We start from the raw sequence: 15,700 nt of genomic DNA, 5'->3' as shown, positions 1-15,700 counted from the left end.
CCTATTTTAAACGGCTCTTGTGTGCCTTTGTGAACCACCTTGACTTTTTACTAACTCAACCTGCTTTTGTTCTGTTGATCAATGATTTCCTCTTTTTTATTATATTTATTTTTTCACTTGCTAACATTTTGAGGGAAGGAAATATCACTTGCATCACATTTGCATACAATCATTCAAAGACTAAAATTAGTCCAAAACATTAAATATCTGGATGGATATTTCAATATACATACGAGAAAATCATTGAATACTATTGCATAAAAGGTGGGCAAGTAATATTGTTCACAGTTTACAAAAAGAAAATGCAAAACTATATAGTTAACAAAAATTTATGCAAATCTAATTTTATAGTTAGGGATGGCTTAAACAATGTAAAAAAATCTACATATCTAGTGAACACAGTGTTTATAATAGCAAAAAAATGCAAAAAAAAAAACAACAACAAAAAACAAAAAAGGACTCGGGGCATAGTGGGTAAAATGTTATATTATAGTGTACCAAAAAGGCACAAAAACGGTGTATGTTGTATAAACGTCTAAATGTCGATATGGTGTACTTGAGACGACGGATTCATCCTTATGGTATACGTGTCACTAAATGTCGTTGCTTCTTCACTATTTGAACCCTAGAATTATGTTGTTGCTGTCTATTTATGATATATTTATATCTAATTGTTCATATGCGGGTGTGTGTGTGTGTGACACATGCATTTTGGATATATCTTCATGCGTTCTTGGATTGGAAGCTGGAACCTGTTTGGACGAATATTCATTCACTTCCAAGACCGCCGGTTGGTTTTATATAGTTTTTGTTCATTTTCCAGGTGTCGATCGCAGAAGAATGGGAAGTGAATATCTTTGCTTGAGTGGTTAATTTTAGGTCTCCATTCTAAGAAACGTCAGCCCACTCCCCGGTGAAGAGGGAGATGACCTGTTAAACCGTTCGCTCTGTTCAACATCCAAACTCCAACTTTTTATGCTCTTTAGCTAACCTGATCTACGTACATGCACGTAGATCCGATCAGCTGACCAGCTCTTCCGGTAAACTCGTCTACAATATGATTTACCATATTTTGACAGTCTTTCACATTCATCCATCTTTCCAGTTAGATAGATAGATAAATAAATAAATAAATAAATAAATAAATCGACACTTTCTTGTGTCCGATCCACTACATAACACACGTAACGCAAAAAAGGAAAAGAACTTGAAGAAAAAAAAAACGTGACGTTTTTGCTGTTGCGCCCATCGCACAAGCGGAAGTGACAACTGTTTAAATTAAGTTTAGTCAATCGAAAACAGGAGATGATTTTCGAAAATATTGGCGAAAAAAGCGACCTCTACTTGTAGAAAAGTGGCCATTTGAGGGTGAAGGAATGAATGTTTTTAGCCAATTTTTCGATATTTGTCGCCCGAAGGTTCGGGCTTCAAAACGATCTCGTGAAAATCCATCACCTCTGTCGAAAGTTTTGTACCTACATACATACATACATACATACATACATACATACATACATACATACATACATACATACATTTAAACAGACAGGTGAGATTTATATTATAGATAACGTTATTTCAGCACGGATCAATAAGTGCATATTTTAGCATTAAATACTAATCCCTATTAAACCTTATCATGAACGAATATCAGAATATTTAGTTCGCTGCACCTTATCATAACTAAGGTCTATACAAAATTTCAGTCAGATCGGCACAGTAGTTTCCGAGAAAAAGGGAACATAACAAAAATACTTTATAAGATTTAGTTAATGTGTGTGTGAGAGCGCACTGCAAAAAATACCCCAAGTAAACCTACAAAAATCGCTAACGTCCACGGCTTGGTTTTCTGTAGAGGACTTGATTGTTCAGTCTCTGGATCAATTCACTTAACCTCAGCCTCCTAAAGTTTTCCCGATCTCGTTCAAGATGCAACCTGCTGTCAACTGTCCCTAACTGTAAACAGTCCGTAAACTAACTCTCAAATATATTGACCTCTATGCCTGATCTTGGCTCAGTCACCACCACACCTTGATTAAAAATACTATTTCAGTGTGTGTGTTTGTGAACTACCTTTCCTCATTCTATTTTTACTAACCTCAATTCCTATAACTTTTGTTCTGCTAATCAACCGTCCTCCTTTTGTTATAGTGTTTCTTTCTTGCTTTGACACACTTCCTAACACTTTGTAGCACATAATAACACAACATATTTACGTTGTAAAACTTTACAACTTTACTTCCTTCTTTTAAAAAGAATTACTATTTCGAACTTTTGTTTTAAACAACTTCTGTCGATAAAAAAACGATAGTACTCTTTAGTACTTGCATTTTTAGGGCAAAAAAGTTTCGAACAGCCTAGTTTCCAAAATAGTCACCAACTTGTAGTCGTCAAGTTCGACGTCGCTTAACTTCGGTGATTTTATTAAACTGGTGTATCATCGTAATTATAACGTCTTATGTGATGAACCCTATTTATTGTAGTTACCTCATTTCTATGTGGTAGCATAGGTACATAATTAATGCCGAGCCGTGTGCGAAGAAAAAGACTATAAAAAGGAGAAAAAGGGCGATCACGTTAGAGGCGTCGAGAACGTTCGAGAGCACGTCCGAGAGATCTCACAGCGATAACAAGAGAATGAGGAAATAAATGTCGTTGTACAAAAAATAAACAAAAAAAACGAGTTGAAGTTCTTTACTATTCTTTGTGACTGAGGTGTTGGTCTCCAGACAACATTACAGTTAGACACAAGTTCAAGATTTAGATGTAAACGTTTCTTTGGCATCAACTGAATTCGAACTTGGCACACCCAGGTTTATCGATCCCCGGTGTTAACCACTCAGCCACCGTCGAGCTGTTTACACTTCCGGAAAAGGTTTCAAGATTATATGGAGAACCAACACCTTATTTAGAGAGAGAGAGAGAGAGAGAGAGAGAGAGAGAGAGAGAAAGAGAGAGAGAGAGAGACATTACTATTTCCGGTCTGATCAGTTTGAGTCAAGTTTTTGTTTTCTCTTAAACAAATAAATAAATAAAAATATATTCTAAAATACTTTGATATTCCATTTTTTTTTCATTTAGTAAAAAGTTGTTTTTTCGAATATAAAATCGAATTGTTTTAAATCAAATAAAATTAGATTTTGCTGCGTTGAGAGAAAATCGAATTTCAAGAGAACTTACTCATGCATGTAAAACTGAATTTAATAATTTTTTTGTTTAAAAATTGAATTCAACTCGCGGTGTATATTTATTTATCGAATATATCCACCGCTGTTTCTTCATGGTTTTCTTTTACAATAATAAATGAGCTGTGGATGTGTACAAGGGGTCGGGTGGTGGTTCATAGCTTATTTCTCGATATTTTGAAAAAAGTTTTAATCGAATAAATATATGAAGTTTTCACAGGATTATTCTTGAAGATCGAAACCAGCAAAGAACATTAAATTCTTTATTTGAAATTAAATAATAAAAGAAATGCGCATAATGGAAATGCAACTAAATTTAGAATTTCATGTTGTTTTTGACAAGAAGTAGAAGACTTGTTTTTCATGACAGTCGACGCGGCAAAGATTCGGTTATTTTTAAAACTGCAATAATAACCTATATATATATATATGTATATATATATATATATATATATATATATATATATATATATATATATATATATAAAGGGCAAAACGTGTGTGTGTTTGTATGTCTCGAAGAACTTTTGACACACCCGACGGATCATAACGAGATCTGTATCGTTTTCAAGCTCGATCCTTCGGAGGACAAATATCGAAAAAATTGGCACAAAACATTCATTCCTTTACCTTCAGCTGGGCAGTTTTTTTTAAAAGGAGGGGTGTTTTTTTTTTCGTCGACATTTTAGTAAAGTCAGCGACACTGTTGGATTGACTACACTTAATTTCATATATATATATATATATATATATATATATATATATATATATATGTGTGTGTGTGTGTGTATATATATATATATGTGTGTGTGCGTGTGTGTGTGTGTGTGTGTGTATACTCATTTTACTTCATTCTACATTCTCAGAAATCAAGAGGTTAAGACTTGATCTCTATATAAGGCTAGCTGGATGCCTGGCGTTGCCCGGTTGTAGATTATGCTTAAACACAATATTTTAATTTATGCAGTTTACATATGTTTTATTATAGACTCAATCGTCTATTGAATGTTATATATTATGAGGAATAATTTGAACGGTAGACTAATTCGCAAAAAATAAAAAATAATAAAATAAAAAAAATGTTAGCTGATATTTGAGCTTGACGATGAATGCCCTGGAAAGTCACTTCTGATTAAGGATTAGTTTTAATATAAGCAAACTAAGAAATGATTTGCGGCGATTTTGAATGGTATATATTCTTTTATCTGAATTCATTAATAACAAAAAAAATAAAATAAAATGTCGATGTACAACCGGGCTTGAATATGTGAATCATTCGATCTGTAGTCGAATGCTTTCCCACTGAACTATATTTTTATCTCCCTTTTAGGTGTAACGTAAAATATTCTTCCATAAAAATTATTTTTTAAAATATTCTTTTTTTTTTTTAAATATTCTTCCATAAAAATTATTTTTTATCTATAAGAAAGGAAAACTATTTTTAAGATCGGATCTTTTCGATTTTCGATACCTATCGGAAGAATTTATGTACAAATCGTATCTAAGAACACTGCCAGACATATAACTTAGCTTTTTGTGAAATTTGCAAAAGATTAGCTCAGCCGTTTCGGAACCTATATGGAAAGAACTCATACACACAAAGTGACGTTTATAGAATAGTAGAGAAAGATAGATATTCGAACATTCCATTAATTCTCCTTTACATATTAATAAAGAAGTTTAGAACATAATTCTGGTTATTTAAATACGTTATGGTTTATCTTTATTTTGGTCGATTGATTTTACAAGATTTCAGGACAAGAATTCATCTAGTCAATTGGTGTTGTTACTTGAGGTAACATTACTCGGAAAAGGTGCATCATTTTTCGTAAACGCCAGTGTTAGTTAACTATTCCGTGGAGATCTTATTTTATCCGCGAATACTATGTGAGTTTGCATATTTAGTCAGTATATAAACGTAGGAAAATTATCCTCATGCACGGTTATCCTGACAAACTTCTGTGCAATAAGACATTCTTGGATATGGTCCAGTAGTCTTTTAAATTCTCTCTCTTTCTCCCCCTCTCTCTTTATATATATATATATATATATATATATATATATATATATATATATATATATATATATATATATATATAGTAAGTTATGAAAATATATATGGCAATTAAGCTACGCAGAATATTCTGCGTTTCATCCTCGTGTGAATTCGTAAAGCTCATGCGAGGAGTTGTGTTTATCGCCCATTTTTATATAACTTGAATTTGCTAGTAAGCCAATAAGCTTCTTAGTTGCAATCGTGCCTATACTAATCAGCCAGTAGTCTGGCAATTACAGTTCAGCCTCTCCCTTTGTGTGTTTTATGGGAAACATATAAATAAGTGAAAACAACACAGTTAGAACGGGTAGTATTATTACTTTGATTATTGCATTGGAATACAGAATTGGGCTGAGTTGGGCGGCTTTCCAAAAACACAGTGCCACTCTGAAATCAAAAAAGGTGTTGTTAACTTTTTAAGTAAAAGTTTATCTAATTCATCTCCTCCCAATAGTTTTATATGGCCTTAGTTGTATCACATGGGCTAAAGAACTACTCATTCGCATTAAGGTGTTTCAAAATCACGTAATGCGGTTCATTACGGGAAATCAAAAAAATATCCACCTTTTTTTTTTACAAAGGAGTCAATGCTTACCAAGACCTGGAGACCACTCGAGGATAAGGGTTAACGAGGGTACAGCAGTCAATTGGAAAATGTCGTTGTAATCGTTAGTAATGGAAATTTGGTAAAATGGATTATCTAAGGGGATGGCTCATCAAGAACTTGTCAAGAAATTGTAGTTAGTTGGAAAGCAGTAAAACGGAACAGAGTTCCATAGGCGTGCAGTTCTAAGAAAGAAGCTTTGTTCATTGAATCTATGTTTAGGTTTAAGTGGGCGGGATTATTGATCGTGGTTCCAGCTAGATGAATGTTTTTCGTGAAACTCAGACCGGGAAGACCATAGATTGGAGCTCAGATGAGCACTCAAATGAGCACTTGCTATAGAAATAACGATAGAGCAAAGACAGACTTGCAACCTCTCTTCCATGGGAAAGAGGTTACAAGGAAGAGAAAGGGGCATCCCTCACTAGGCTACGAAGCTCGTTTTGAACTCTGTCAAGGCAGGATAAGCTGCTTCTAGCAGCTCCTGCCCAGATGTGGCAACAGTACTTCATTCTTGGACGTCAAACTACTTCCCTACCCTCTTTATTTGATAAAATCAAAAGTAAAACCCTAAAACTTTTTGGCCATGTCAAACGATCAACGACTGACCTGTTTAAGTTATGCTTGTAGGGTACGTTAGAAAGCAAAAGAGGCAGAGGAAAGCTAAGGAGAAGGTGGAGAGAAAATGCTTTTAATTGGACATCTCCCAACAGTTGTGCATCCATCAATCAACTTGCCCTGGATCGGAAGGAATGGCGAAAAATATATATTGTATGTTCGCAATCCGCACTAAGTGGAAGATGCGACTTTTGATGAGTACTATTACAAAATAGAAATAAATTTCTAATTAGTTTAGGACTGAATTTTGTAGATAAATATATGTAAACAAATACATAATTAAATTTATAAAAATAGAGATGGAGCAGCTTAGAAACAGTAAATATATTGTTGTGTCTGTTCATTAAAAATTTCGTCATATTATTTGCTAGGAGTAAGAAAAGAACGCAGAAGTAGCAATTAGTTTATTCCCCTATTTCGTGACGATTCTATTGCTTTGCATTGGTTTCCCCGATATCTTTCTAGTCAGAATACTTTCTAGAAGACATCAGGTACTTACAGAAAGGACCACGAGGAGATTGCCAACATCTTAAGTGAAGCTGTTTTTGTAGAACGAACTGAATTCTGACTTGCCACCTCCAGATTATTAATCAGTGTCGTTAACCACTAAGCCACATCGACTGTCATTTCAGATCAGTTTATTTAGAATTACTTATCTTCGCCCGAGGATATCATTTCCTAATATATTACGTACTACTAGAAAGGGCACCCGACCTTGCCTGTCGTAAAATACGTTTAAATATATTTTAATTCATGCAAATTTCGTAATTATTACTACAGAGCCAATTATCTATTGAATATAGTAGCTTATACATACGACCGATTTCAAAAGCAAAATTAAAAAAAAATGATTTGGGCGCCACCAACGAGATTCGAAACCAAAACATTCTGAGCATCAACCTTGTTCTCTACCGTTGAGTTAACCTGACAGAGATAGAAGAAAGTTTTTAAATTAAACCACTTTTAGATATGATTAGTTTCACGCATGCGTAAACTAATACAAATATGTCGGCAAGTTGCAATTGACATTTTGCATTTCAACTTGCCGACTTCTGTACGCGTTATTCTTCCATCTAAACAAAGATTTTACTCGTTATAAATCATTCTGTGTGTACGATTACTATTTTCTGTTAATTTTAATGTTATGTGATCAGTAGTTTAAGAGTTTATCGGTTAAATATTTACACACATACACACACACACACATACATCCACTGTTTTATGTATATAGACTGTCACTGGAACTGATTATGTGCATTTCCAACAAATAAGACGTTTAAAAAGTTAAGCACTGGTAAATATAGGATGTCCAAAAAGTTATTGAAGGATTTTGAACTTAAAGAAATTCTTTATTTTTAATTATATCTTTCTGTGATTTTAAGACAATCTTACTAAGATATTATAATTTGTTTTTACATGCAAAACTCAAACAATCCTGATGGAAAATAATGTCTTTTATAAATGTTGTCCATTTTTCAACTTCGCATATTTCTGCTTTTCTCCAAATCATTATTCATGACCGATTCCAGAATCTCTGGATTGCGATTTAACTCCCTTATTTCGTTCCTGATGTTTTCATTCAATTATTGCAGAGTGTGGGGTGTCCAAAAAGTCACTGCAAGAATTGAAGGAAAACATCAGGAACGAAATAAGGGAGTTAAATCGCAATCCAAAGATTCTGCAATCTGTCATGAATGTTTTGGAAAGAAGCTGAAAATAGGAAACATTTAAAAGACATTATTTTTCATGAATAAAGATTGTTTGAATTTTGCATCTTTTAAAAGAATTTCCCAATGTCTTAGTCAGATAGTGTTAAAATTACAGGAAGATATCATCCAAAATAAAAAATTATTTAAATTCAAAACTCTTCAGTGACTTTTTGGACAGCCTGTATATTAAAATTGGTGATAACTCAACTATGATATAATGTTGTACTGTTGTGCTAATAAAACTCGGTACTAAGATTTTAGCCGCACTCATTCCACTAAATTATTTGGCGTTGGTTGATGGATTGGCACCTTCTTCTGCTCACCTGAACGCAATCTTAAGATGCCAATTTGTTCGTGCCTAGAGGTGATACTTATTTTCCAAGGTGACTTTCATCTAAGAGGTCTGCAGGCGAGTCGTGACAAAACTGATTCCATGTCTACAGTAAACAAAACACTTAAGTTCATAAGTACGTTCAGTGTGGTCTCTACTTGGTGTCTCTAACGATGAAGGATGGACCGAGGCAGAGCAATGGACGAACGAATCATTGGTCTTCTTCCAAATACAAAAGGTTTAAAAAACAGATTCATACTGATGTTCAATTTACATCGACAGAATCCAATAAAAGAACTTGCCATAACAATCGCTAGTAAAATATTCACAGCAAGAACTTGTCTAGCTACAAGCACAGCAAAAAGTTTTCATTTTTCTCGCCTTACCAAAACGCCAAGCGAAACTTCTATGAACAAAGTTTATTTTCTAGAACATCCCATATGTGGAACACATTGCCAAGGGAGTACTTACCTGCAGATTACAACATTGTAGGCTTTACAATTAATACACCTGACGAAGGTTGGAGATTACATCGACCGAGATGTGAAAATAACACTGAAGATGAGAACAGCACTCGAAGTACTTCGAACATAATACCAACAAATACTTGTTACAAACTGTCCTCATAAGTAATCAAATTTTGTTCGTTCAAATACAATCTTCTCGTAATATTCTTCATTATCGAACTATTAATCCGACCACCTGATGAACCAATACCCCCGTGTGAATTTTCAGTTTGATAAGTCGTGACTCATTCGTAAAAACAAAACACAAGATTTAATCATATTTGTTTTAAACTTGGTCGGTCAACCAAGTTTGATACATGTCACAACATTACCCTTTGACCCCTTCTACACCTGCATTCTCTCTGAACTTATTGTTTCTCATAACCGCACGTTGCTAACCTGACCCTGGAGAAGAAAAATTGGACTACGAAACTCTGCGTTATCTGTTATACTCATCAGTTCTCTCACCTACCGACTACCACATTTTCAAGCATCTCGATAACTTTCTCTATGAGAAATGCTTCAAAACCCTAAGCGATATCAGAAATGGCCTCAGTGACTTCATCGCCACCAGAACGCAAGATTTTCACCGTACTGGCAATAAATATTTGTTTTGCGTTGACTAAAGTTTATTAATTGCTTCTCACTAGCGGAGAAGACAAAAAACAGCATTATATAAGAATATGTGCAAAAAAGACAACAGCGATTTTTAAATATATTTAACGTTTAAAATAGGACAGCGGGTTTCCTCCTGATTTCCTTTCATTTATTGTAGTAACCTTTATCCTTATTGACATAATATTGTAATAAAGTTGTAATGTAACTGTGATCATTATCTCCCTATATTTTCTTATAATTGCTCCTCTTAATCGGGTAGAGCATCGTCTATCTATGTAGGTTTCTATAATGTAGCGCCATTCATAAGTAAACTTCTATTAAAAGAACACAATTTAATTGTGGACATAGGTTAACCCTCTCACACCATAGGCACACCGCCTCCAAATATTAATACATATAATCTCAATCAATAAATTGCACAACAAAAACACACTCATTTCATTTCAGTTACACGCCTATATTTGAATTTAACAGACATATTTTTTCAGAAAGAATATTAACCACGTCATATTTTTTAAAAATACATTAAGGGATTTATAACGTTATTAATCTTCCCTCTCTTTAACAACACAACCGCCACCACTTTTTTGAATTTCTAACGTTTTTTTTCCGTTGCTCAAATGGAAGAGCGCCACACTGTTCACAAGTTAATGTTCAAATATTTGTACTGGTGTTTTTATTTTCTTAATTTCATTCATCTAGAGGAAGTCTCGAAATAAAGAAATGTGATGAACACATAACTCGGTTTGTTCCTTTTTATTTCTCTATTTCGTCGGAATACTATTTCCATTATTCTCATCATGCACACACACACACACACACACACACACACACACACACACACACACACACACACACACACACACACACACACATATATATATATATATATATATATATATACAGACACAAGTGCGTGTGTGTTTTCATAAAAGAATATACGAAATAAGCGTTTCATTCGCAACGCTCACTTTCTCACAGCGTTTGGGAAAATATAAAGCCCTGAACATAACATTGGCGCCAGTTTGCTAAGGTCAAAGGTGGCGTAGTTATCGGCAAGCCGAGATGACTGTTAGCAGCAAGATAGAAGAATATATGAATGGTCTTTGAGTAAAAGATAACAGTTTATGAATAATGTTAACAGGAAGCGGAAGTGCCTATCACGTACACATGCGCACTATTGCTTTTTTGAACAGGATTTATGTTCCGATTAAATTTAAGCACACACACACATTGACACATATATGCAATTTTAATCCTATTTCATGAGTATACACTTATAATATAAAATACTATTATATATTACTACATAAATTTTTCAATATTTTCTTCAAAAGTTCTCGATATGTGAGTAGAGTTCAGAAGCAGTATGAACATATACTTCTGAAACAAAAACGTTTCTATATTACTTACATGCTATATTACATGAAAAAATGCGAGCATGAAAAGTAATATGGTTAAGATTAAGCTTAGAAAATTAAAAGAACTAGTTGTTAAAATTGGAAAAGAAAAGGCAAGATATTCTAGTAAAATATATAATAAATTTATAACTTAAAATATTGCACCATTAAGATTCTTTAAAATTCAATTCAACAATTTATATGAATTCTTAATGCTGCAATATTTCAAGTTATAAATTTATATTTTTTTACAAGAATATGTTTTTTGTTTCTTTCCCAATTTTATCAACTAGTTCTTTTACTTTTTTAAGCTTAATCTTAACTGTATTACCTTTCATGCTCACATTTTTCTATGTTATTCATGATTTTTCCAGGCTTTGCTTAGAAATAATATTTTCTTTTTTATGTTAAATATGATATCACAAATCCATGAAAAAAATATTATCAACTTCTTACATAGACTAGAAAAAAAATCAAATAAAAGACGTAATTAAGTAATTAAACAAAGGGACAAAAAGAGAGAAGCAATAAACGGGCGAGGTCGTAAGCGAAATATTATCAGCCCTAGCACGGCAAAGAGCATCACTAAATAGAGATTTATTAAGTAGGATAGGTGATATAGATTAATAAATCTCTATTAATGGCACGAAAATTAACTAATATAACTCAAGACGAAACTAAACTAATACTTATAGCTAGACAGTCTTTAATAACATTTGATAATAAATATTGGACCAGGAAAAATACCCCTAACCACTTCAACATTTTAATGGGATCGACGGACTCGACTCAGGTCACTGATCTAGTTGGCCTTTTCCTTTTAAATGAAATACATTGTATACTCCATAAACAATTCAAACTTGAAGGAGGGCTATATAGAGATGATGCACTTTTCATAACGAATTCTACTAATAAAAATTATGAAAATGCAATTAAAGCTCTACATAAATTATTTAAAAATTATGGACTTAGTATAAAAATCGACCCTAATAAAAAAATTGTTAATTTCTTAGACATAACCTTAAATCTTGAAAATTCTACCTTTGAACCATACCATAAACCTAACCAATCACTTCTATATGTCCACAATCAATCAAACCACCCTAAATCAATATTAAAATCAATAGTTCCCAATATCGCTCTAAGAATTTCTAGACTGTCTTCTACTAAATCAATATTTACCAAAAATGAAAAATACTATAATGAAGCCCTTAAAAACTCTGGATATAATTCACAAATTAAATTCATAAATGAAAATGATAGAAACATAAACTGCATTAAAAATAAACCTATTAAGAGCGTAATAACATATAATATGGCAATGTCTTCCCGTATACGAGTTAAGAAAAATAACCAGGAGACAAAGAAAGATAAAAACCAAACTACAAATATTAGATAATAATATAAATAAACAACAAACTAAAACCCGCAAACGTAAGAATAGACACAAGGAGATCCTATGGTTCAAACCCCCCTATTCCAAAAACCTAGAAACAAACATAGCTAGAGAATTTTTTAAAATATTAGATAAGAACTTTAAAGCCCTCCATAGATATAATAAGATTTTCAATAAGAACACAATTAAAGTCTCTTACTCTACTATGCCTAACCTTCATCAGAAAATAATTAGCTCTAATAATAATAAAATTAATAAACTACAAAATGCAACTATAGAAAATACATCGGACTGTAACTGTAGAAGAAAAAATAAATGTCCCCTACAAGGCTCATGTAAAATTAAAAATGTTATCTATAGCTGCACAGTATCAAAAACTCCAAATATACAAGAACCTATCAACAGCCATAACTCAACTACCAGATTAAATAACACCAACTTAAATCAATCTACCGATCAATTATTAACCAACCCACCACATTATAATCCAACAATAGACCTAACGGAAAATAATCATAATAATCAAGAGGTAATATATATTGGTTCCACATCTGGCCCAATAAAACATAGAATTTCAACGCACAAACATTCTTTTAAAAATAACTCTCTATCAAACCAAACTACTCTATCCAACTATATTTGGCAACTAAAAAATAGCAATATTTCTTTCAACTTAAAATGGCAAATAATTGAGACTTGCAAATCATATAAACCAGGAGATAAATTTTGTACATTATGTACAAAAGAAACCCTAAAAATTTTTAAATATGAAGATATAAAAAGCACAACCAAACTAGTAAATTCAAGACACGAGCTTCTATCATGTAATCATAAACGTTGGTTTAAATTTAATAAATATAAACCACCTTAAATCATTAAAAATTACTCATTAGTAAAAATAGATTACTTTTTTTTTTTTTAAGTAAATTAAGTTAAACCAATTACCGCCCTTAGACTCGTAAATCAAATAATAAATAAAGCCATGACAATTATCTCCCCTTAAAAACTTGCAAAATAAATACTCTCTCTCTATAGATATTAACTGTAGCGTCTTTAAATCAAAATACGCTAACGGAAACAATTTACTGCACGAGCGTCGCCCTTTTAAAATTCATCATTCAATAAAATAAAAAGCTATAGCAAACATCTAAATGACTACTTTAAATACAGTTCCTGATTTCAAAAAAAGAAAAACCAAAAGATTCATCTGCCTTACTTTTAATGCTAGGTTTATTTTTGGTGTCTTTTCAATTCAATAGAAATCCTCCTAAATTTGCTGATGAGGAGACCGTGCTTACCAAAAAAACTATGTATAATTGTTCTACGTGACTTCATGTATACCACAAATAAAAAGCACGGATTTCCGAAACGATCGTACAGATAATTGACTTTGTTGTTGTTCCTTCTTATGAAACTGATTTTTAATTTAATTAAATTTTGATTTTTAAATTTTAAAATTTTTAAAATTTTTAAATTATAAATCACATTACTTAATATATATATATATATATATATACACACACACACACACACACATATATATATATATATATATATATATATATATATTCATTTATATAGGCAAATATTACATAGCCGCTACACTAACCATGCTAATGTTTCGGACAGTTAGATCACTAAAAAAAAATAAAAATAACAGTCACTCATCAGGCGACGCAATAAAGTTTATTTGGCTCTGAAGTCAGCTGGTTCTTAAATTAGCATATTCAGTGTAACGACGATGTAATATTTCTCTCTTTCTCTCTCTCTCTCTCTCTCTCTCTTTATATATATATATCAGCATAAACCTGACGAACTCTCATGAGAATGAAACGCGGAATATTCTGTGTAGCTGAATTGCAATAAATATATTAGAAGTTATATATATATATATATATATATATATATATATATATATATTAAGTAATGTGATTTATAATTTAAAAATTAAAAAAAAAATTTTTTAATTTAAAAATCAAATTTTAATTAAATTAAAAATCAGTTTCATAAGAAGGAACAACAACAAAGTCAATTATCTGTACGATCGTTTCGGAAATCCGTGCTTTTTATTTGTGGTATACATGAAGTCACGTAGAACAATTATACATAGTTTTTTTGGTAAGCACGGTCTCCTCATCAGCAAATTTAGGAGGATTTCTATTGAATTGAAAAGACACCAAAAATAAACCTAGCATTAAAAGTAAGGCAGATGAATCTGAAAAATTGAAGTAAAAGGGTTGAATTTAAAATTTATAAGAAAATTAGTATAGGTTAGAGATAGAAATGAGTAGAAAAAATATATATTTTTATGAATTTACATAATAAATTTGATTTAAAAATATATAGATATAGTTACCTTTTAGTTTTTCTTTTTTTGAAATCAGGAACTGTATTTAAAGTAGTCATTTAGATGTTTGCTATAGCTTTTTATTTTATTGAATGATGAATTTTAAAAGGGCGACGCTCGTGCAGTAAATTGTTTCCGTTAGCGTATTTTGATTTAAAGACGCTACAGTTAATATCTATAGAGAGAGAATATTTATTTTGCAATATATATATATAAACTGGGTAACCATCCAAAAAAAGGGGCCCAGTTTTCAGTGAACCTAATTTCTTAATTTTCTACGAGTGATGGGACGATACTAGTATATTCTCGATTTCGAAACACATACTGATTCTGTTCTAAATACCCGATTCTGATATAATTGTCGATTCCGATTCTAAAATCACATTATATAATTCTATATTTTCATGTAGAAATATATTGAGCAGGATGTTAGATATAATTTTATTTTTAATTTAACAAACTTCTTAATATTTTCCGTTCATGCATTTTATCGAAGATATTGAGAAACGCATTTTAAGATTTACTTCTATATTTGTGACTTGTGTCATCTTTTCTTGTTTCTTCATTTGTGCCATTTTTTTTCAGTGTTATTTTTTCTTTTTACCAAAGTTCCATATAATGATCTACAAATTTCACTTTTACTGGTAGTTCGGAATCAATCAATATTTATCGTTTTTATCATTAATATCAGCAATGAAAACAAAACGAAACATTTTTTTCTTTTAAAGAATCGCTTTTGGAATCAGAAATTATGTTCAAATGTATTCAATTCCGATACCGATTTCGATTCTCCAAAGGTTTCTCTTTTTCTAGTTCTCGATTCAGATTCCTGTTAATCACCCTAACTTTATTTTCTAAGAGTTAAAAAGTTGGTTTATTCAGATAAAAGAAATCATATCAAAGCATGAGAGACTCTGGATTCTTGAGTCT

This window comes from Euprymna scolopes, chromosome 9, assembly GCF_053919585.1.
Source record: "Euprymna scolopes isolate OS-2025 chromosome 9, ASM5391958v1, whole genome shotgun sequence".
NCBI classification, from domain to species: domain Eukaryota; kingdom Metazoa; phylum Mollusca; class Cephalopoda; order Sepiida; family Sepiolidae; genus Euprymna; species Euprymna scolopes.
This window is presented reverse-complemented; position numbering follows the sequence as displayed.